This window comes from Oncorhynchus mykiss, chromosome 13 (assembly GCF_057628025.1).
Source record: "Oncorhynchus mykiss isolate SJ-2025 chromosome 13, ASM5762802v1, whole genome shotgun sequence".
NCBI classification, from domain to species: domain Eukaryota; kingdom Metazoa; phylum Chordata; class Actinopteri; order Salmoniformes; family Salmonidae; genus Oncorhynchus; species Oncorhynchus mykiss.
The window spans coordinates 67,078,770-67,101,370 of NC_143034.1; the positions used below are offsets into that span (position 1 = coordinate 67,078,770).

At 48.5% G+C, this 22,601-nt stretch overlaps 1 protein-coding gene across 3 annotated transcripts in view; it reads right to left on the reverse strand.

The window, feature by feature from the left end:
* Nucleotides 1–21,898: 21,898 nt before the first annotated feature.
* Nucleotides 21,899–22,601, reverse strand: part of LOC118938336 (cAMP-dependent protein kinase type I-beta regulatory subunit) — a 203,929-nt gene continuing 203,226 nt past the window's right edge. For all 3 annotated transcript variants that reach the window (XM_090197307.1, XM_090197308.1, XM_090197309.1), the window contains one exon: nt 21,899–22,601. This exon is cut by the window's right edge and continues 870 nt beyond it. The gene's annotated coding sequence lies outside the window, so the exon portion shown is untranslated.

Genomic DNA, 22,601 nt, shown 5'->3' on the forward strand with positions numbered 1-22,601 from the left:
TTGGCCACGCAGTCGTGGGTGAACAGGGAATACAGGAGGGGCCTAAGTACACACCACTGAGGGGTCCCAGTGTTAAGGATCAGCGTGGCAGACGTGTTGTTGCCTACTCTTACCACCTAGGTGTGGCCCGTCAGAAATTCCAGGATCCAGCTGCAGAGGGAGGTGTTTAGTCCCAGAGTCCTTAGCTTAGTGATGAGCTTTGTGGGCACTATAGTGTTGGACGCTGAGCTGTAATCAATGAACAGCATTCTCACATAGGTGTTCCTTTTGTCCAGGTGAGAAAGGGCAGTGTGGAGTGCGATTGAGAGGATGTGAGGATGACGTCGTCGATGCACTTTTTAATGAAGCCGATGACTGAGGTGGTGAACTCCTCAATGCCATTGGATGAATCCCAGAACATATTCCAGTCTGTGCTAGCCAAAACAGTCTTATAGTGTAGCATCCACATCATCTGACCACTTCCATATTGAGCGAATCACTGGTACTTCCTGCTTTAGTTTTTGTTTGTAAGCAGGAATCAGGAGGATAGGATTATGGTCAGATTTGCCAAATGGAGGGCGGGGGAGAGCTTTGTATGCATCTCTGTGTGTGGAGTAAAGGTGGTCTGGGATATTTTTTATCTGGTTGCACATGTGACATGCTGGTAAAAATTTGGTAAAACTGATTTAAGTTGGCCTGCATTAAAGTCCCCGGCCACTAGGAGCGCCGCTTCTGGGTGAGCATTTTCTTCTTTGCTTATGGCCTTATAGAGTTGTTTGAGAGCGGTTTTAGTGCCAGCTTCACTCTGTGGTGGTAAATAGATGGCTACGAATAATATAGATGAGAACTCTCTTGGTAGATAGTGTGGTCTACAGCTTCTCATAAGGTACTCTACCTCAGGCGAGCAATACCTCGAGACTTCTTTAATATTAGATATTGCGCACCAGCTGTTATTGACAAATAGACACACACCCCCACCCCTCATCTTACCAGAGGTTGCATCATACGGAGCTGGGGCATGTTCATTAGGCACCAAACGGAACATAACGTACTGAAACAGGTATAGGGACTACCTCGAGTTGTCCCAATAAGAAATGTTTGTTTTTGTTTTCCATTGTAAAATGTTGGTGTCTCCCTGCCTACCATTATGTCATGAGCTAGACCAGAGGATCACAGTGGTGGGATATACAGTACTCTATCTCCTCCTTCCATCTCTCTGGGCTAAACCACCCAGGACCAAAGCTCCAACCACCACATCAGTCTGTGTCTATGATGATAAAGCAGATACCATTAGTGGTTATTGTTTTGACACATGAAGACGGCTTTGTGTATCATTCACTGTTAAACACACCAGTGTATAATGCTCTAGTCCTATTGGACACCATAGGACCACACCTTTGGGATTACTCACTGCTAAGGAGATGATTCAGCAGAGTTTCCCTGAGCAAAGGCACATTCCAGACAGAGGTGTTATACTGTATAAGGAATGGACTTAGAGACTAGGTGAATATACCTGGCTTATTATCATTATGCATTATGCACTTAGCACTTCTTAATCTCTCAGCACACACACACACCATCCCCCTCCCTTCCTCACTTTGTCCCTCCACCCCTCCCTTCCATCCCTCTTCTTGCATTAATTAGTTCACTCACCTGTCTGGTCTGTACTGAATAGGAGCGATGGAACATTAGAGAGGGACAGGAGGTTGGAGTGGTTTACTGTGCCACACACGCACGCACGCACACACACACACACACACACAAGCACACACACGCACACACACATCCTCTCCCCACAAACACCTGTTATTTTGTTGAGCAGAACCCCCAGTCCCCCCTTGCCAGAGTTAGGGTGAGGTTGGTGGTTTGTGGTCAAGGTACGGGTACGGGTACAGGTTCACCGATATGCCACACTGCTGCCTTTCTACAGCTGCTAAATATTTCATTATTAAGTCCAGCTAAGTGATGATGGTGTCTTGGATGTGTGAAGCTCCAGCCCTGTCAGCCTACGGTCATCTCTTGTCATACCTCTCCCACAACCTTTCCACAGGCTGCCCTCTGATGCAAGAGATCGGCAAGGGCTAGAAATAAGGACGTCTGTGTGTACAAAATGAAATAACAGTGAAAGAATGGAGAGAAATGTGGAAGGAATGAAGGAATGTGTGTATGCTTGGCCTTTGTCCTTTGTGTCCGGTTCCTGTGTGTGTGTGTGTGTGTGTGTGTGTGTGTGTGTGTGTGTGTGTGTGTGTGTGCGCGCTTGGCCTCAGTCCGTTGTGTCCAGTTCCAGTGTGGGTTTCAGTCATGTGTTCCAGTGCTCTTGGTTGACCCCTGCTGCTGGGGCAGAGGAGGGAGCGCTGACCACAGTGGCTGACCACTACACTGGGTGGGAACTGGGAAGCAGCAGACACCAACCTCAGCTGACCAGAACTGAGCAGTGGGAATCACACACACACGTGCACTCGCAGGCATGCGCAACCCAACACGCACACACACACACACACACACACACACACACACACACACACACACACACACACACACACACACACACACACACACACACACACACACACACACACACACACACACACACACACACACACACACACACACACACACACACACACACACACAGACATGCAGCCATTCAGCCTAGGACAAGCCTTAACATGCAGTTAAGTCAGTTCCCCCTGTTCCCCCCTTGGTGGGTCTCACACCCTAAAACACTACCTCTTTATTCACTGGCTGGCTAAAAAAACACACAGTCACACGAAACAGGGGGACTTCCAGCATAGAAGCAAGAGAGAAACAGAGGGGCTTGAGATATAGCAGTGTAATGGCTGGTGCTCTGTTGTCTATCAAGCCCTGACCTTTTCAACATGTGTGTGGCTGTGTAGAGACTGCTGGGAACCGGTTCAGAGGAAGACAGGGGTCTCGGGTCTCCCCTCTACACCATGGTGGTCTGACCCCCCTAACCATGGGAACTCCCCCACTGGGAGAGTCCACATGCTGAGTGGCGGGGGTGTGGGGATTGGGGGAATATGGAGATGTCTGCAAACCCACAAATCACACAGAGGAGGCTGGTGAGGGGAGGATGGCTCATAATAATGAATGGAACAGAGTGAATGGAATGTTCCAGCCATTACTATAAACCCGTCCTCCCCATTTAAAGTACCACCAGCCAACACTGGAATCACACTATGGTTGGGAGGGATTAGGGAGGGAGCAGGTTGGAGAGAAACTTTAGTTTTCATTGACCGTTGCAAAACGTTGTGCCCTTATGAACAAGAGAAGACTGGATTTTTTTATTTAAAAAATGTAACCTTTATTTAACTAGGCTGGTCAGTTAGGAACAAAATCTTATTTACAATGACGGCCTACAACGGCCAAACCCGGACGACGCTGAGCCAATTGTGCGCCGCCTTATGGGACTACCCATCACGGCCGGTTGTGATACAGCCTGGAATCGAACCAGGTTGTCTGTAGTGACGCCTCAAGCACTGAGGCGCAGTGCCTTAGACCGCTGCGCTACCCGGGAGCGCAATGATTCTTGAGCGTTCTGTGTCGCTGGTCCCAGTGGATCCAACCCAACTTAAGATCCATTTGTAACAAACTGTTTGGAATGAGATGTGGAGTTATGTGGTTAGGGAGGAGGGTGGGAGGCAACAATGATGTGGACTGGGGTTAATCAGTGGCAGATTTCGGGGTTGAGGGTGAGAGGGACCCAGCTAATAATTCCTGGATACCTCTACAGGAGGGGAACAGCTGTCCTCAGAAATGTATTAGAAATGTATTAGGTCCCTATAAGCCTATAATGACTCCTCCAATTGGCATGCCAGGTGGGGCTTTCACTTCATTCTCTTCTTGTTCTCCTCCTTCCAATCCTTCTGGTCCCTAGTTCCAGGCTACAGTCCTAATGGTGTTGGTGTGCTGGGGAGGATTAAGGCAGGATTTCCCCATGCCTCACTGGAGATCTGCTAGGCAGGCAGGGACTGACAGGACTGCACCACAGAGAGTGGAGAACAGGAGATGGGAGGAGAGGAGAAGAGGGGATTAGAGGAAAAGACGGGAAGGAGAGGTGGGGGGAGGGAGGAGGGGTGAGGAGACGAGAGGAGGGAGACGGAGAGGAGGGGGAAGGAAAGGAGAGGAGGGGGAGCAGAGGATGTGGAGGATAAGGTTAAAGGGGAGAGAGGAGAGGAGGGGGAGGAGAGGACGAGGAGAGGAGGAGAAGAGGAGGAGGAGGAAATGGTGAGGAGGAGGAGGAGAATAGGAGGAGGGGGATGGTGAGGAGGAGGAGAGGAGGAGAAGAGGAGCAGATGGTGAGGAGGAGTAGAGGAGGAGAAGAGGAGGAGGAGGAGATGGTGAGGAGGAGGAGGAGGAGGAGAAGAGGAGGAGAAGAGGAGGAGGAGGAGAAGAGGAGGAGGGGATGGTGAGGAGGAGTAGAGGAGGAGGAGGGGATGGTGAGGAGGAGGAGGAGAGGATGGTGAGGAGGAGGGGAGGAGGAGGGGATGGTGAGGACGAGGTGAGGAGGAGAAGAGAAGGAGGAGGGGATGGTGAGGAGGAGGGGAGGAGGAGAAGAGGAGGAGGAGGGGATGGTGAGGAGGAGGGGAGGAGGAGGGGAGGAAGAGAAGAGGAGGAGGAGAAGAGGAGAAGGAGAGGATGGGTTATAAAACTGTATGTAATCAGTTACTCCCCAACCCTGCTATACCACACCTGATGAAACCATGGAAGCACTTTACCTCCGAGTGAGAACCACCCTACACAGTTTACGGGCCATAACATGACAGTGTGTTTTCGCACGCATCATGGTAGCGATTAACTGTGTTTAATGTGATTCCCCCCTGCGGCCATTAGCCTTCGCTGCTCTGGAAGTTGTAAGGCTACGGCTGCTTTTAAAAACTAATTAGACTAGCTTTGGATTATTTTATTGTTGTTTATTATTGGAGCCGTAAAGAGGTGGGGAACGGGGAAGTTGAGATGGGGGGTATGCATGCCTGAGAGAGGTGAGGTAGACCCCCTCTACCTTTTTATGCACCCCTCCACTGGCAAGCTTCTCATCTGGAATTTAGTGCAAATGGTGCTGGCAGGAGGTGGGAGTCCCATATAGGTAATGATGATGAGGTAGGGGGACTGGGGGAAGAGTGGACTCTGTGTGTGTACTATGTTATATGGAAAACACCACCTATCCCCCACACAGAAACACACCAGTAGGAATAATGTCATGGTCCTTCTCTTCTCTCCCCTTCCCCTCTCCCAAATCTCCCCTCCCTCTCTCCTTCTCTCCTCTCCCTCGTACTTCCTCTCTCCCAAAGATCTCAAAGTGTCAAAACCTCAAGAAATCAAAACAAACTGATTAACAACAGGAAGTGAAGAGAGTTGCTCCATTATGGGCTTAGAAAGAAGAATGCTGCTCTCTGGTTACAGCTCTCACTCAAATCCACACATTCCACCAGGGTTTAAAGGGGGAGCCGGGACTAGCTGCCGAAGGGGCATTGATCAGGATATCAGGTGGGATCCTGGGGCTCCCAGGGGGAAAGAAGGGGGTAGGGGGATGTCTGGGGTGGGCTGACAATCAGGGAAACAACTGACAGTCCACTGTCATGTGACGTAGGACACCTGCACTTATCTAGGACTATCCCATAGAGAGTTCATGGCTGTCAGTTCAATAGGCAAGGGATGTATAGACCCAATGAGTGACCATGTAGATATAGTATTTGACATTTAGCCAACACTTTAACAAAAGCGACTTATGCGTGCATACATTTTTGCGTACGGGTGGTTCTGGGAATCTAACCTACTATCCTGCCCCTGTAATCTCTATGCCCTACCAACTGAGATACGTATATCCTAGTTGGTATAGTATAGCCTAGTTGGTATAGTATAGCCTAGTTGGTATAGTATAGCCTAGTTGGTAAAGTATAGCCTAGTTGGTATAGTATAGCCTAGTTGGTATAGTATAGTCTAGTTGGTATAGTATAGCCTAGTTGGTATAGTATAGTATAGCCTAGTTGGTATAGTATAGTATAGCCTAGTTGGTATAGTATAGTATAGCCTAGTTGGTATAGTATAGTATAGCCTAGTTGGTATAGTATAGCCTAGAGCTAGTAGAACATCTAGGGACTATATCCACTTAAGTGTTCCTGACCAGATGGCTTTTCAGGACTGCTTAAACATGGCTAGACAGACTGGTTTGGATCATCATGACCCGGATATCTGAAAATAAATATCTGAATAAGTAGGGCTGTCAGTTCTAAAAAAAAAATGTTTTTAAAGCCGATTTAGAGAGCTGCACTGAAAGAATGTTGTTGACTCTATCTTTAACTACTCTCTATGGATCGGTAGCTCACTACAGACCTGTGTGTCCACTACTGTAACAATGACACGGAGTCGAGAAGGAGGTACAGGTGGAACGTTTAATGAAATGAAAAACATGAAACAAGACAGTGTAACAGAAGCGAGATGGCATGAACACAGGATCAATACCAACTGAGGAATGAACAAAAGGAAGGGACCTATAAGGGGAAGTAATGAGGTCCAGGTGTGAATCATGACGAGTCCCAGAACCAGTGGTTAGTATTCCGGTAATGTCGCACCCCGGAGGGGAGGAGCAGATGTGAACGTGACCCCCCCTCTGACGCACGGACCCTGGGAAATCACGGATTATGTTGGGATCCAGAATGCCCCAACACCGCTCCTAAGGGCCGTACCGCTTCCAGTCTACCAGATACTGGAGCCGACCCCCCACGACGCCGGGTGTCCAGCAGAGATCTGACAGCATACGCCGGACTGCCCTCGAGGGGGGGTGGTGGGGTGTCGTGGGGGACTGCATCAGCTAGGGGACCAGGAATCACCGGCCTGAGAAGGGAGACATGAAAACAAGGGTGAGATATGGTAGTGACTGGGCAGTTGTAACCTTTTCATCACCTCGTTGACCTGCCAGAGAACCTTTAACGGACCCACAAATCGGGGGCTCTGTTTCTTGTAGGACAGGCAGAGTGGGAAGTTCCTGGTAGAGAGCCAGACGCAATCCCCAGGATAGAACACAGGGGTCTCACTGTGATGGCGGTCTGCCTGTTCTTTTCGACGATGGAGTCTCACGTGAGCGTCGCTCCACACTTGTTCTGCGCGCCGGAACCACTCAACCGCAGGAGCCTCAGTCTGGCCCGGAGTCCACGGAGCCAGGGCCATCTGAAAACCCAGAACACACTGGGAGTCAACCCAGTGGAGTGATGCAGAGAATTCTAGGCATACTCTGCCCATGGAAGGAATCGTGCCCACTCACCCTGCCGGTCCAGACAGTGACTCCTCAGGAACATCCTGGTTCATCCTCTCCACCTGCCCATTGGACTGAGGCTGGTACCTGGAAGTGAGGCTGACCGTGACCCCGAGCTTCTCCATGAAGGCCGTCAAACTGATTTGAATTGGAGGCCATGGTCAGAGACAATGTCCTCCGGAAGGCCATAATGCTGGAAGACCTGCTGGACGAGTGCCTCAGCGATCTAGAGAGCAGTGGGGAGACCAGGAAGAGGAACTAAATGACATGACTGAAATCTATCCACTACCTCAAATGGTGGTGAAACCTGTCAGAGGAGGGGAGATTGGTTACAAAGTCAATGGATAGATGAGACCAAGGTCGCTGAGGCATGGGAAATGGTAGGAGCTTCCCTGCTGGAGCATTCCGGGGAGACTTTTTTTAGGCACATACGGAACAGGAGTTGACATATCGACTGACATCCTGCACCATGGTGGGTCACCAGTACTTCTCAGCGATGGAGTGAGAAATACCTGGATGTCCTGAGACAGCTGTGTGTGCCCAGGTCAACAGCCGATCCCTTATCCCTGTGGGAACGTAGATGCGTACGGGAGGACAGTTCAGGGGTGCGGGCTCCCTCTCCAGAGCCTGGCGGATCTCCACATCTCCCTCCCGGACCACAGGAGCTACGACTCGGGAGGATGGGATTTTTGGCTCACTCAGGACAGGGCCCTCTCCCGAATCGTAGAGGCGGGACCAGGCATCGACCTTTGTGTTCTTTGAACGATAGGTTAGCGTGAAGTTAAACCTTGTGAAGAAAAGCGGCCCCCTTGCTTGGCGCGGATTCAGCCTCCTCGCTTTTCCTAATGTACTCCAGATTCCTGTGGTCGGTGAGAATGATGAATGGTTCCTTGGCGCCTTCCAGCCAGTGTCTATACTCCTCTAATGCCAACTTCACCACCAGGAGGTCCCGATCACCGACGTCATAGCTCCTTAGAATAAAACGCACATGGGTACAACTTCTGTGGGTTCCCCTGTCGTTGAGACAAAACTTCCCCCGCGCCTACCTCGGAAGCGTCCACCTCACCCACAAAGTATATTGTGGGATCTGGATGTTTCAGCACTGGGGCAGAGGTGAAACGACCCTTGAGAAGACGGAACGCCTCGTTGGCTGATGGACCCCACACCAACCTACGGGGGCCTCCCTTAAGGAGAGATGTGGGAGGAGCGGCAACAGAGCTGAAATTCCTGATGAAACGACGGTAGAAGTTGGCAAACCCCAAAAACCATTGTTGGGACTGGCCATGACCTGACTGCATCTACCTTCTTGTCATCCATCTTCACTCCCTGCGGGCGGATTTGGTAACCCAAGAAGGAGACCACCCTCTGATGGAATAGACAATTTGACACTTTGTCGAACAGGTGATGGGCCAGGAAGCGTTCCAGGACTGCTCCAATGTGTGTGATGTGATCCTCCAGATAAACTGAGTAGATCAAGATGTCAATATATACGATCACCTGGCGTCCGAGCATGTCCCTGAACACCTTATTAACAAATTTCTGGAACACTGACGGAGCATTGGCTAAGCCAAAGGGCATGACCAAGTACTCGTAGTGAGCAGACATTGTGCTGAACGCCGTCTTCCACTCATCCCCCTCCAGGATGAGATTATAGGCACTCCGTAGGTCCAGTTTGGTGAAGAACCGGGCCCCACGGAGCTGCTCGATGGCACCAACGGTAAGCGGTACCAATACTTCATTGGTCATTTCATGGAGTCCTCTGTAATCAATGCAAGGGCGTAATCCTCCATCCTTCTTGGCCACGAAGATGAAACCAGCTGAACGCAGGAGAAGTGGACGTGCGGATGAACCCCTGTTGGAGCTCAGGCACAGACAGAGGGTAGATGCATCTGTGCGGAGGTGTTGCATCAGCAAGCAGGTCAATGGCACAGTCCCAGGGATGATGAGGAGGGAGACAGGTGTCCGGGTCTTGGAGAATACCTCTCTCAGATCCTGTTATACCTACGGGATGTTGGGCTGAAGGGCAAACAAAGGACTCACAACCGACATGGAACCACAGGGAACAGGGAAGCGGGTCCTCCGGCATTCAGGTGACCAGTCTGTGATTCTCATCCTCGACCATGAAATAAATGGTGGGTTTATGGCATTGAAGCTAAGGGAGGCCGAGGATGTTCTTGTGAACTGGTGCATTGGTGATGAAGGGGATATTCTCCCGATGATTGGACTGATCGAAAATACATTTAAACAGTGCCATGAACCCCTCATAGGAATTTAGCTCCTCCTCTCTCCCAGACGTCAGCAGAGAAATAACCGTGGCAACCTTACACCTCTCGGTGGTGGGGGCTCCCATCTGGTGTGTAAAATAAAGGGAGCACTGAAGTAGGAAGCCACAGCATTTGGATAGGGTACCATCATATTTCTCTGGGAGGGATAACGGGCAACGCTTGAGACACTGAAAACTGTAAATAACCTCTTCCATGGCCGCCCCCAGTTGTGCCAGCTAGTCATGTGCTGATGCAGAAGTTAACCCTGTTCGTCGACCATCTGAGAGATATCTGATTTACACTTTCAGGACTTTTCTATTGGTTTTATTGTCACAGGCTATCAAGCACAGAAATAGTATTTTAAATGACTTCAAATAGTATTTGAACCCAGGTCTGCTTCATTTCTCTACCATCTCCTAAAGAGGTGATTTTTGACCACTGTCTGAGCACTGTTATGATCTATGGTTAAACTGTCAATCCTCTCTCTGTCCCTGAGAGAGTAGGAACTCCAGGGTCACAATGAAAGACTGATTGAGACAATCCCTTGGCTGTCTCCCCTGGGGACTGGAGTGGATTGGGGGGGGGGGGGATATGTGTGTGTCCCTGCATACATGCACATTGCACTGTATGTGGGCAGGAATGTGCAGAGTCATGTGAATCCAGCATGGTGCATTGGGAACATCTCACAATTCAGAATGATGACCTCATTTTTCTGCCTCAAAGAAGAGGTCTTGTCTCTCCCCCTCTCTCACTCTCTCTCCCCATCTCTCCCTCCATGGTTTCTAGATGACTTGTGGGACAGTTTATAAAGACATTTCTCTGACAGAAGTCAACCAAGGCACAGAGGGGGGTAGTTGGGTTCAATTTGGTTCTGCATGCACGCACAAAACTTGCACCCACCCACGCACGCACCCACACACACACAGAGGGGGGTGGTTGGGTTCAATTTGGTCCTGCACGCACCCACACACACACAGGCACACACACTAACACACACACACACTAACACACACATCCCAGTGTTGAACATGCAGAACATGTGAATTATTTACTTGTCGTCCAGCAGGAAATGAGGAACGATAACAAGCTTGGGAAAGAAAGAGAGAAAAACAAACAGATGCTATCTTCCTCCTTTCTTTCTTCCTCTTCTTTTTCATCTCACTCATTCCGATGCTTGAGACGTTAGTCATCGTCGGGGGACTCAAGTTTTCAAGTGAAGTTTCCAGGACCATGTTCAAAAAACGTTCAACTCTCAACATGATAGCCTCTCTACTGTCTCTCATCTCTACAGACACTACAGTCTGATCTCAGACCAGGTCATGAAGTCCTCAGCTGTACAGAGTCCATCTCTACAGACACTACAGTCTGATCTCAGACCGGGTCATGAAGTCCTCAGCTGTACAGAGTCCAACTCTACAGACACTACAATCTGATCTCAGACCGGGTCATGAGTCCATTTGCATCATAGTGTCATCCACCACAATTTTAAACATGCATTAGAACTACCAACTCAATCCCACATTCACTCTGGGACGACTGTCATCTCAAACCAACCGCTGAGCTGGGGGTGGACCGCTGAACTGGGGGTGGACCGCTGAGCTGGGGGTGGACCGCTGAGCTGGGGGTGGACCGCTGAGCTGGGGGTGGACCGCTGAGCTGGGGGTGGACCGCTGAGCTGGGGGTGGACCGCTGAGCTGGGGGTGGACTGCTGAGCTGGGGGTGGACCGCTGAGCTGGGGGTGGACCGCTGAACTGAAACTTGTGGTTGATCTCCTGACCTGGTCTCCTGATCTGGTCTGGTCTTTGGTTTTCCATCCCCACAGACCGCCCTGTCTGGACCCCCCCATCCCTAAACTCCTCCCAATTGCATCAGCCAATCCAATGCTCAATCACCTGTGACCCCTGCCTGGGTGTTGAACTCTGACGTCGTCAGGTCAGGATTAAAAAAAAAAACTGAATAAGAGTATGGGAACCAGGCGGAGATGTCTGAGGTCCAGCCAGGCTAAGCTCATCTCTGACCTGAGAGTGGGATTGGCCTGGCAGGTCACTAACATGGTAACCCACCTCAGCCTTTAGAGCCAGACCAGCTGGATGACCATATCAAAGGACTGGTCATTAGGAGAGACGGTTGGGGGTTAACTTCTTTCAAGGGGTTGTGGGTCTCTCTAGCCCCTGGTTCCCCTCCCTTCTCTGGTCTCTCTAGCCCCATGTCCCACTTCCTTCTCTGGGGTCTATAGCCCCAGGTCCCCCTCCCTTCTCTGGGTCATGGCGGTGAATCTGGTGGCAAGCATTTTAATTAGCCTGGGTCTTCCAGACAAGGGACAGAGGGGTGCAGAGGATGACTGCTATGGGGAAAAAGTACAGGAGGAGAGGAGGGCTAGAAACAAAAGATAGTGAGAGAGAAAGACAGAGGGGGCTTGGATCGCAGGCCCGGAGGCTGTGTTCACTAGTCTCTTGCCAGAGCTAAAACTGAGCAACCAAATAAAACATCTTCTCACGAGACCGAGGATGCTGTGTCTGGTTTAAGAGATGCAACAACTAGACATCTGCACACACACACACACACACACACACACACAACACACACAGACACACAGACACACACACACACACACACACACACACACACACACACACACACACACACACACACACACACACACACACACACACACACACACACACACACACACACACACACACACACACACACACAGTCTCATATCTTGGTTATATAAAGTTATTTTTCTTGTTTTTTATCATATGTTTGTAGTGTAGTAAATATTTAAACTTTTATTGTTTTTTATTCGTTCTTTCCTGTGAAGGACATTGCATTGTCTGAAATGTGCAGTATAAATAAAGCTTGATTGAATGTGGGATAATGTTAGTTTCTACCGGGCTGCTCTGGTCAGGGACTGGTTCACCAACCACAACTTCACAGTTGTACAGGACGGACCAGAGCAGCCCAGGTTTGTTGTCATGTGGGATAATGTTAGTTTCTACCGGGCTGCTCTGGTCAGGGACTGGTTCACCAACCACAACTTCACAGTTGTACAGGACGGACCAGAGCAGCCCAGGTTTGTTGTCATGTGGGATAATGTTAGTTTCTACCGGGCTGCTCTGGTCAGGGACTGGTTCACCAGCCACAACTTCACAGTTGTACAGGACGGACCAGAGCAGCCCAGGTTTGTTGTCATGTGGGATAATGTTAGTTTCTACCGGGCTGCTCTGGTCAGGGACTGGTTCACCAACCACAACTTCACAGTTGTACACTTGCCCCCTTACTCCCCATTTCTCAAACCGGTTGAGGTATTATTTTCGTCTTGGCCAACCACAGGCCCGCAGGCCTCTTCTGTAAGCAAGGGGAGAGGCATGCAGAGACATTGAGGTGGGGTCTGTCCCGTGTTGGATATGGCACGCAAGGAGATATTTTCCCTGTTGCCTAGCCAGGGATGACATTGCTTGTGATGTGGATGAGGTGATGTGGCCAGACCCTAACAGAAGGTTGGATCCATAAATCATCCACCCCATCCCTTACAATCCCTTACATTACTATTTTTCGTTTACCATTACACTGTAATTTTACTGTAATAATTTTTGTTTCTGTGAGTTTACAGTAACATATTGTATTGATTACTGTACTGTAATTCTACTTTTCTTTGTGTTTTGTTGTTGTAAAAACCTGCAATGGCAAAAATAAGCTGTATATATATTGTTTTCTGAAGCCTTTCTATTGTTGTGTTGATTGAAATGTGACTAGATGTACTGTACTGGAACAATCTTTCACAGCAGCCTGTATGAGAACAGTCAAAAGGTTTACAGAGTACGAAAGACAGCAGTGTTTTGTATGAAGTACATCAATGTGTTGCTGCTTTGAAAGAGTTATTCAAATGGTGCACGTGTGTATCATTTTGTTGCAAAAAAATGCTATTTTGAAAAAGGATTGTTTGGTTTTGATTGCAGAGTTGTATTTTGACATAGTTGTGAGATGTTTATCTCCAAGTGTTGTGTCTTATTTGGCTTGTGTGTATGAGCCAAATTCTGCAACAAGTGTGTCAGCAATCGCAAAAAACTGTAATCATGTCAGATCTGATCTAGGAGCTGCTTTAGTCTTACCCTCTTCAGAACCAAGCAATGCTGCACCAATACCAGCCTTACATAATGTTGTAGCTGTTGGAGGTTCTCCCACAGAGAAAATGCTCAGACAGAACCTGACACAAAGTCTTGACCTATATGTGCTGATATACTGTACTGCAGGAACACTTTCACCATTTAGATCCTCATGAATAAGAGCACATGGACAGGGAGGACCTGGTCCTAGATCAGCACTCCTACTCTGAGATGTATTTAAATCATAATGAATAAGAGCACATGGACAGGGAGGACCTGGTCCTAGATCAGCACTCCTACTCTGAGATGTATTTAAATCATAATGAATAAGAGCACATGGACAGGGAGGACCTGGTCCTAGATAAGCACTCCTACTCTGAGATGTATTTAAATCATAATGAATAAGAGCACATGGACAGGGTGGACCTGGTCCTAGATCAGCACTCCTACTCTGAGATGTATTTAAATCATCAAGAATAAGAGCACATGGACAGGGAGGACCTGGTCCTAGATCAGCACTCCTACTCTGAGGTGCTCTATGAATACGGGCAAAGAGCAATAGTTTGATATTTCCATTCATATTGTCCTCCTCTCCTCATACTCTGTCCTCCTTCAGCCCACTTGTTTTTGTGACCGACAAGTGCCATTGGAGTCGTGTCCCTCCCCATTCACAGGCACAAAGATGCCCCAGTGTGGGAATGCCACCGTGAGCTCTGGGTCCATAGTGGTCCATGGGAGGGGAACAGGGAGAGAGATGGAAGGAAGGAGGAGGAAGAGAGGGTGGGGGAGAGGGGGAGAAAGAGAGAGGGGGGGGGGGGGGTGTAGAGAAGAGATTGGGAGGGGAAAAGGGAGAGAGAGAGGGGGGGGGAAATAGAGAAGAGATTGGGAGGGGAAAAGGGAGAGAGAGAGGGGGGGGGGAATAGAGAAGAGATTGGGAGGGGGAAAAGGAGAGAGAGGGGGGAATAGAGAAGAGATTGGGAGGGTAAAAGGGAGAGAGAGGGGGGGGAATAGAGAAGAGATTGGGAGGGGGAAAGGGAGAGAGAGAGAGGGGGGAATAGAGAATAGATTGGGAGGGGGAAAAGGAGAGAGAGGGGGGGGGGAATAGAGAATAGATTGGGAGGGGGAAAAGGAGAGAGAGGGGGAAATAGAGAAGAGATTGGGAGGGGGAAAAGGGAGAGAGAGGGGGGGAATAGAGAAGAGATTGGGAGGGGGAAAGGGAGAGAGAGAGGGGGGGAATAGAGAAGAGATTGGGAGGGGAAAAGGGAGAGAGAGAGAGGGGGGAATAGAGAATAGATTGGGAGGGGGAAAAGGAGAGAGAGGGGGGGGGGAATAGAGAATAGATTGGGAGGGGGAAAAGGAGAGAGAGGGGGGGGGGGAAATAGAGAATAGATTGGGAGGGGAAAAGGGAGAGAGAGAGAGGGGGGGAATAGAGAATAGATTGGAGGGTAAAAGGGAGAGAGAGAGGCGGGGGAGAAATAGAGAAGAGATTGGGAGGGGGAAAGGGAGAGAGAGAGGGGGGGGAATAGAGAAGAGATTGGGAGGGGAAAAGGGAGAGAGAGAGAGGGGGGAATAGAGAATAGATTGGGAGGGGGAAAAGGAGAGAGAGGGGGGGGGAATAGAGAATAGATTGGGAGGGGGGAAAGGAGAGAGAGGGGGGGGGGGGAAATAGAGAATAGATTGGGAGGGGAAAATGAGAGAGAGAGGGGGGGGGGAAATAGAGAAGAGATTGGGAGGGGGAAAAGGGAGAGAGAGGGGGGGGGAATAGAGAATAGATTGGGAGGGGGAAAAGGAGAGAGAGGGGGGGGGAATAGAGAATAGATTGGGAGGGGGAAAAGGAGAGAGAGGGGGGGGGAATAGAGAATAGATTGGGAGGGGAAAAGGAGAGAGAGGGGGGGGGAATAGAGAATAGATTGGGAGGGAAAAGGGAGAGAGAGAGAGGGGGGAATAGAGAAGAGATTGGGAGGGGAAAAGGAAGAGGAGGGGGGGAAATAGAGAATAGATTGGGAGGGGAAAAGGAGAGAGAGAGGGGGGGGGAAATAGAGAAGAGATTGGGAGGGGAAAGGAAGAGAGGGGGGGGAATAGAGAATAGATTGGGAGGGGAAAAGGAGAGAGAGGGGGGGGAAATAGAGATAGATTGGGAGGGGAAAGGAGAGAGAGGGGGGGGGAAATAGAGAAGAGAATTGGGAGGGGGAAAGGGAGAGAGAGGGGGGGAATAGAGAATAGATTGTGAGGGGAAAAGGAGAGAGAGAGGGGGGGGGAAATAGAGATAGATTGGGAGGGAAAAGGAGAGAGAGAGGGGGGGGGAATAGAGAAGAGATTGGGAGGGGGAAAAGGGAGAGAGAGGGGGGGGAATAGAGAAGAGATTGGGAGGGGAAAAGGGAGAGAGAGAGGGGGGGGGGATAGAGAAGAGATTGGGAGGGGAAAAGGAGAGAGAGGGGGGGGAGAAATAGAGAATAGAATTGGGAGGGTAAAAGGGAGAGAGAGAGGGGGGGAATAGAGAATAGATTGGGAGGGGAAAAGGGAGAGAGAGGGGGGGGGAATAGAGAAGAGTTGGGAGGGGAAAAGGGAGAGAGAGAGGGGGGGGGAATAGAGAATAGATTGGGAGGGTAAAAGGGAGAGAGAGAGGCGGGGGAGAAATAGAGAAGAGATTGGGAGGGTAAAAGGGAGAGAGAGAGGGGGGGTAGAGAAGAGATTGGGAGGGTAAAAGGGAGAGAGAGAGGGGGGTAGAGAAGAGATTGGGAGGGTAAAAGGGAGAGAGAAGGGGGGGTAGAGAAGAGATTGGGAGGGTAAAAGGAGAGAGAGGGGGGGAATAGAGAATAGATTGGGAGGGTAAAGGGAGAGAGAGAGGGGGGGGGAATAGAGAAGAGATTGGGAGGGGAAAAGGGAGAGAGCGAGGGGGGGAATAGAGAAGAGATTGGGAGGGGAAAAGGGAGAGAGAGGGGGGGGAGAGAATAGATTGGGAGGGGAAAAGGGAGAGAGAGGGGGGAATAGAGAATAGATTGGGAGGGTAAAAGGGAGAGAGAGAGGGGGGAGAAATAGAGAATAGATTGGGAGGGGAAAAGGGAGAGAGAGGGGGGGGGAATAGAGAAGAGATTGGAGGGGGAAAAGGAGAGAGAGGGGGGGGGAATAGAGAATAGATTGGGAGGGGAAAAGGGAGAGAGAGAGGGGGGGAGAAATAGAGAAGAGATTGGGAGGGGAAAAGGAGAGAGAGAGGGGGGGAATAGAGAATAGATTGGGAGGGGAAAGGGAGAGAGAGAGGGGGGAATAGAGAATAGATTGGGAGGGGGAAAGGGAGAGAGAGAGGGGGGGGAAATAGAGAAGAGATTGGGAGGGGAAAAGGGAGAGAGGGGGGGGAATAGAGAGAGATTGGGAGGGGGAAAGGGAGAGAGAGAGGGGGGGGGAATAGAGAAGAGATTGGGAGGGGAAAAGGGAGAGAGAGAGGGGGGGAGAAATAGAGAAGAGATTGGGAGGGGAAAAGGGAGAGAGAGGGGGGGGAATAGAGAAGAGATTGGGAGAGGAAAAGGGAGAGAGAGGGGGGGAGAATAGAGAAGAGATTGGGAGAGGAAAAGGGAGAGAGAGAGGGGGGGGAATAGAGAAGAGATTGGGAGAGGAAAAGGGAGAGAGAGAGGGGGGGAATAGAGAAGAGATTGGGAGGGGGAAAAGGAGAGAGAGAGAGAGGGGGGGAAATAGAGAAGAGATTGGGAGGGGAAAAGGGAGAGAGAGAGGGGGGGGAATAGAGAAGAGATTGGGAGAGGAAAAGGGAGAGAGAGGGGGGGGGGAATAGAGAAGATTTGGGAGAGGAAAAGGGAGAGAGAGAGGGGGGGAGAAATAGAGAAGAGATTGGGAGGGGAAAAGGGAGAGATAAGGAAGGAGGAACAGGGTCGTAGGGGCAGAGAAAAGTGAGAGAGAGAGACAGAGACAAAGAGACAGAGACAGAGAGAGTTGTTCTGCCAGAGAGGGAGGGTGGTCATCGGTTGGGGGTGGCAATCTGGCAGGAATGTTTAATGATTCAAATCCCCATTTCTCTCTTCCCTCGTCCCGGGAGAGTTCTTTCTCATGCTAAACGGGAGCGATTGAGGAGGGGAGGGGAGGGGAGGAGCACGGACAGCACAGCCCACCTCAACGGGCTCCGTCTGTGTTCCCTAGATGTACAACATAACACACACTTGTCTTGGCTGTTAAGCAACATGGAAAACAAAACACACTTTCACAAGAGGGCCTGGGTTCTCCTTACAACGCTCTCATTCCCACAAGAATCAGGGGAAACTGGTTCATGTCTTTCACTCATTCCTCCATGTCAAATGTAACGTTCCCAGAACTGTCTAATGATACCTGTGTTAAAGCTATATGTATGTCTATATAATCAAAGCCATAATCCATTTCCTGTACACAATGCACTTACCATTCATTCAATGAGACAATTGTCCTGGATGGATGTGTTGTAGGGGGCTGTGGTTCTCATCATCCCAGGGATGGGGAGCTTTGGCTGGGCATGAACTGCTGCTGTCCTGGCCTGGGTATGTGTAGATGGATGACTGCTATATGGAGGAATGCACTATATGTCTCAGGCAATGAACTTGGTCACCCTGTACAGTATATCCAGGTGGTGTGTGTGATACTAAAAGAGAGAGAGAGAGAGAGAGAGAGAGAGAGAGAGAGAGAGAGAGAGTATGTATAGTGTGTGTGTGTTCGTGTGTGTGTGTGTGCATGCATGTGTCCTGGGCCCGTATTCACACAAGTCTCGGAATATGATCTAGGATTAGTTTTACAGTTTAGATAATATAATGATACGATTATTTGGGCAGGGGGGACCTGATACCAGATCAGCACTCCTACCTTGAGACACTTTATGAATACAGCTCTGATTACACCCTGGCCCACAGCCAGAGGGGTCCAAGCAGGTTATGCTTCGTCATAGCACCCTGATAGCAGTGCCAACTTCAGCCTTTATGAAGGTCAGGCCCACTCACAGAGTTCCAGGGTGGAAGCCAGATCAGGTGCTGTGGACTCTACATAGACCAAGACACAGGTCAGACACAGCTCATCACCTCTGGTTAGATAACCACTCTGGGTTGGAGTGTTGAGCTGTGTCCACCGGTCTGTGGAAGATGTTGAAGGTGACGGTGAAACGTTAGACTACCTGTTTGAAGAGATGTTGAAGGTGAAACGTTAGACTACCTGTTTGAAGAGATGTTGAAGGTCAAATGTTAGACTAGCTGTTTGAAGAGATGTTGAAGGTGAATCGTTAGACTAGCTGTTTGAAGAGATGTTGAAGGTGAAACGTTAGACTACCTGTTTGAAGAGATGTTGAAGGTCAAACGTTAGACTACCTGTTTGAAGAGATGTTGAAGGTCAAACGTTAGACTACCTGTTTGAAGAGATGTTGAAGATCAAACGTTAGACTACCTGTTTGAAGAGATGTTGAAGGTCAAACGTTAGACTTCCTGTTTGAAGAGATGTTGAAGGTGAAACGTTAGACTACCTGTTTGAAGAGATGTTGAAGGTCAAACGTTAGACTACCTGTTTGAAGAGATGTTGAAGGTGAAACGTTAGACTACCTGTTTGAAGAGATGTTGAAGGTGACGGTGAAACGTTAGACTACCTGTTTGAAGAGATGTTGAAGGTGAATCGTTAGACTACCTGTTTGAAGAGATGTTGAAGGTGAAACGTTAGACTACCTGTTTGAAGAGATGTTGAAGGTGAAACGTTAGACTTCCTGTTTGAAGAGATGTTGAAGGTGAAACGTTAGACTACCTGTTTGAAGAGATGTTGAAGGTGAAACGTTAGACTACCTGTTTGAAGAGATGTTGAAGGTGAAACGTTAGACTACCTGTTTGAAGAGATGTTGAAGGTAAAACGTTAGACTACCTGTTTGAAGAGATGTTGAAGGTGAAACGTTAGACTACCTGTTTGAAGAGATGTTGAAGGTGAAACGTTAGACTACCTGTTTGAAGAGATGTTGAAGGTGAAACGTTAGACTACCTGTTTGAAGAGATGTTGAAGGTGAAACGTTAGACTACCTGTTTGAAGAGATGTTGAAGGTCAAACGTTAGACTACCTGTTTGAAGAGATGTTGAAGGTGAAACGTTAGACTACCTGTTTGAAGAGATGTTGAAGGTGAAACGTTAGACTACCTGTTTGAAGAGATGTTGAAGGTGAAACGTTAGACTACCTGTTTGAAGAGATGTTGAAGGTGACGGTGAAACGTTAGACTACCTGTTTGAAGAGATGTTGAAGGTGAATCGTTAGACTACCTGTTTGAAGAGATGTTGAAGGTGAAACGTTAGACTACCTGTTTGAAGAGATGTTGAAGGTGAATCGTTAGACTACCTGTTTGAAGAGATGTTGAAGGTGAAACGTTAGACTACCTGTTTGAAGAGATGTTGAAGGTGACGGTGAAACGTTAGACTACCTGTTTGAAGAGATGTTGAAGGTGAAACGTTAGACTACCTGTTTGAAGAGATGTTGAAGGTGAAACGTTAGACTACCTGTTTGAAGAGATGTTGAAGGTGAAACGTTAGACTACCTGTTTGAAGAGATGTTGAAGGTGAAACGTTAGACTACCTGTTTGAAGAGATGTTGAAGGTGAAACGTTAGACTACCTGTTTGAAGAGATGTTGAAGGTGAAACGTTAGACTACCTGTTTGAAGAGATGTTGAAGGTGACGGTGAAACGTTAGACTACCTGTTTGAAGGAGGAACGTATATAATGAGGAATTCATCAGGGCCTGAATGATTCTGTTCTTCAACACCATACATACAGTACATGCATTGAAACACTGTATTATTTGCTTGATTTGTGTTTGTGAGTTGTGTCTCTATAAAAAAATGAGAAAACCCTCAATTATTACATGACCCTCTACTGACCTCGTCATCCGTCTCTGCTACTGTGAGAGGTGACGAGGCAGGGGAACGAGGGAGAAAGAATTACGTGGACGACTAGAAATAAAGTGTGAATCAGAAAACTGGAAACAAAAAGGGAAGGAAGAGGAGAAAGGAGAGGAGAAATAATGTGAACTGTAGAGATGTACTGTGTGTTGCTCTGGGGCCTGGAGGAGAGTGTGGTGATGTTGGGACATAAACACAACCTAGCTGTTCTGACAAGAGCCTCTGATAATCACTGGGATTGCTGTGGTGTGCCTGTGTGTATGCAGGACAGTGTGTGTGTGTGTGGGTGTGTGTGTGTGTGTGTGTGCGTGTGTGTATTTAAATGAATGTGGGTGTGTTTATGGTGTGAATGTGTGTGTCTGCAAGCATGCGTTTGTGTGTATGAATGTGTGTGTCTATCAACGTGTCTGTGTGCACACTCACATACATGCAGGTGGTTGTGTGTGAGGGGGGCTAAACGGTGTTGGTTCAGTGCAGGCCACATTCCTCAGTTGATTTAGCAGGCTTTAAGATGGGGAGGAATGTGTCAAGGCTTCAGCTTTATTCCACACAGCAGAGTGGAAACTAGCTGTGAGGAATCCTGACGTCCCGCTATACACTGACGGATGACCGACACATGGCTTAGAGAGTGGAGGAGAGAGAGGAAGGGTAGGCGGGTAGGAGAATGAGGGGAAGAGGTGGAGGAGAGAGAGGAAGGGTAGATGGGTAGGAGAATGAGGGGAATAGGTAGAGGAGAGAGAGGAAGGGTAGGTGGGTCGGAGAATGAGGGGAAGAGGTGGAGGAGAGAGAGGAAGAGTAGGTGGGTAGGAGAATGAGGGGAAGAGGTGGAGGAGTGGGAGGGGGTAAGAGAGGGAGAAAGAAAAAGAGGGATGGAGAGAGTGGAGGAGAGAGAGGAAGGGTAGGTGGGTAGGAGAATGAGGGGAAGAGGTGGAGGAGTGGGAGGAGAGAGCGGAGTGAGAGCCATAAAAAGCAAAAGAGAACAAGACCTAATCAAGAAATGAGGATGCAGGACATGCCGACAGGGTAAGAGATGAGAAGGAATGTGAGACCGACTATGATCTATATTTCATTGAAACACCAGTAGAGAACAAACAATTCATGGAAGAGCGACAGAAAAACTATTTCCAGTAAAACCTAGAACCAGTAAAACCTAGAACCAGTGAAACCAAGAACCAGTGAAACCAAGAACCAGTGAAACCAAGAACCAGTGAAACCAAGAACCAGTGAAACCAAGAACCAGTGAAACCAAGAACCAGTGAAACCAGTGGGACTAAGAACAACAAGATAACTGATGTAAAACATACAGTCTGTAAAGTGTTTCTAGGTTGAGAACTTTAGTGAAACAGCACAGTTCAAATATATGGCAAACACAAAGACAGAAACCAGTGGAGTTCAGAAGCTTGTATTTATTTGCTGAAAAGGATGGAATAATATGATGAGAACCAATGAGAGTGTGGAATACAGAAAGATGCTGTTCTATAGGTCAGCTCCATTGGACATCATCTGCCATTGGTCAATTATTGTGCAACTTTGAATCGAGATAGAGATCACAATCTCCATTGACTTAGAAAGAGAATAACATAACTTTGTCTATTTCTCTGGTTTAAACATTTATAATAACATTTAAATCAACATCATCAAAACAAGTTAAACAAACTGCTGTATTCACCAAAAGCTAAGAACTGTAAAGTGATGGAAAATGATCTCACCAATCAATTTAACACAGACCAAAATCAGCTGAAAAAGCATCCAGTGTAAGACATTTGTATTATGAATTTATAGTCCTGAGAGAGTGTGTGTGTGTGTGTGTGTGTTTGTGTGTGTGTGTGTGTGTGTGTATATCCACCTGTATGAGTGTATGACAGAACGTGTGTGTTTGTGTATGTGTGTGTACATGTGCATGTGTGTGTGTTAGTGTGTGACCGTGTCTGTGTGTTATGTGTTTGAGAGAGTGTGTGTGTGTGTGTGTGTGTTAATCTAACAAACACTATTGCGCCTTTGGAACAATTTACAGATTCAGATTCAGATAAAACATCAGAATGGAGGTATCTTTATAAAATAAAAGCCACACTCCTTCACATGGCACATT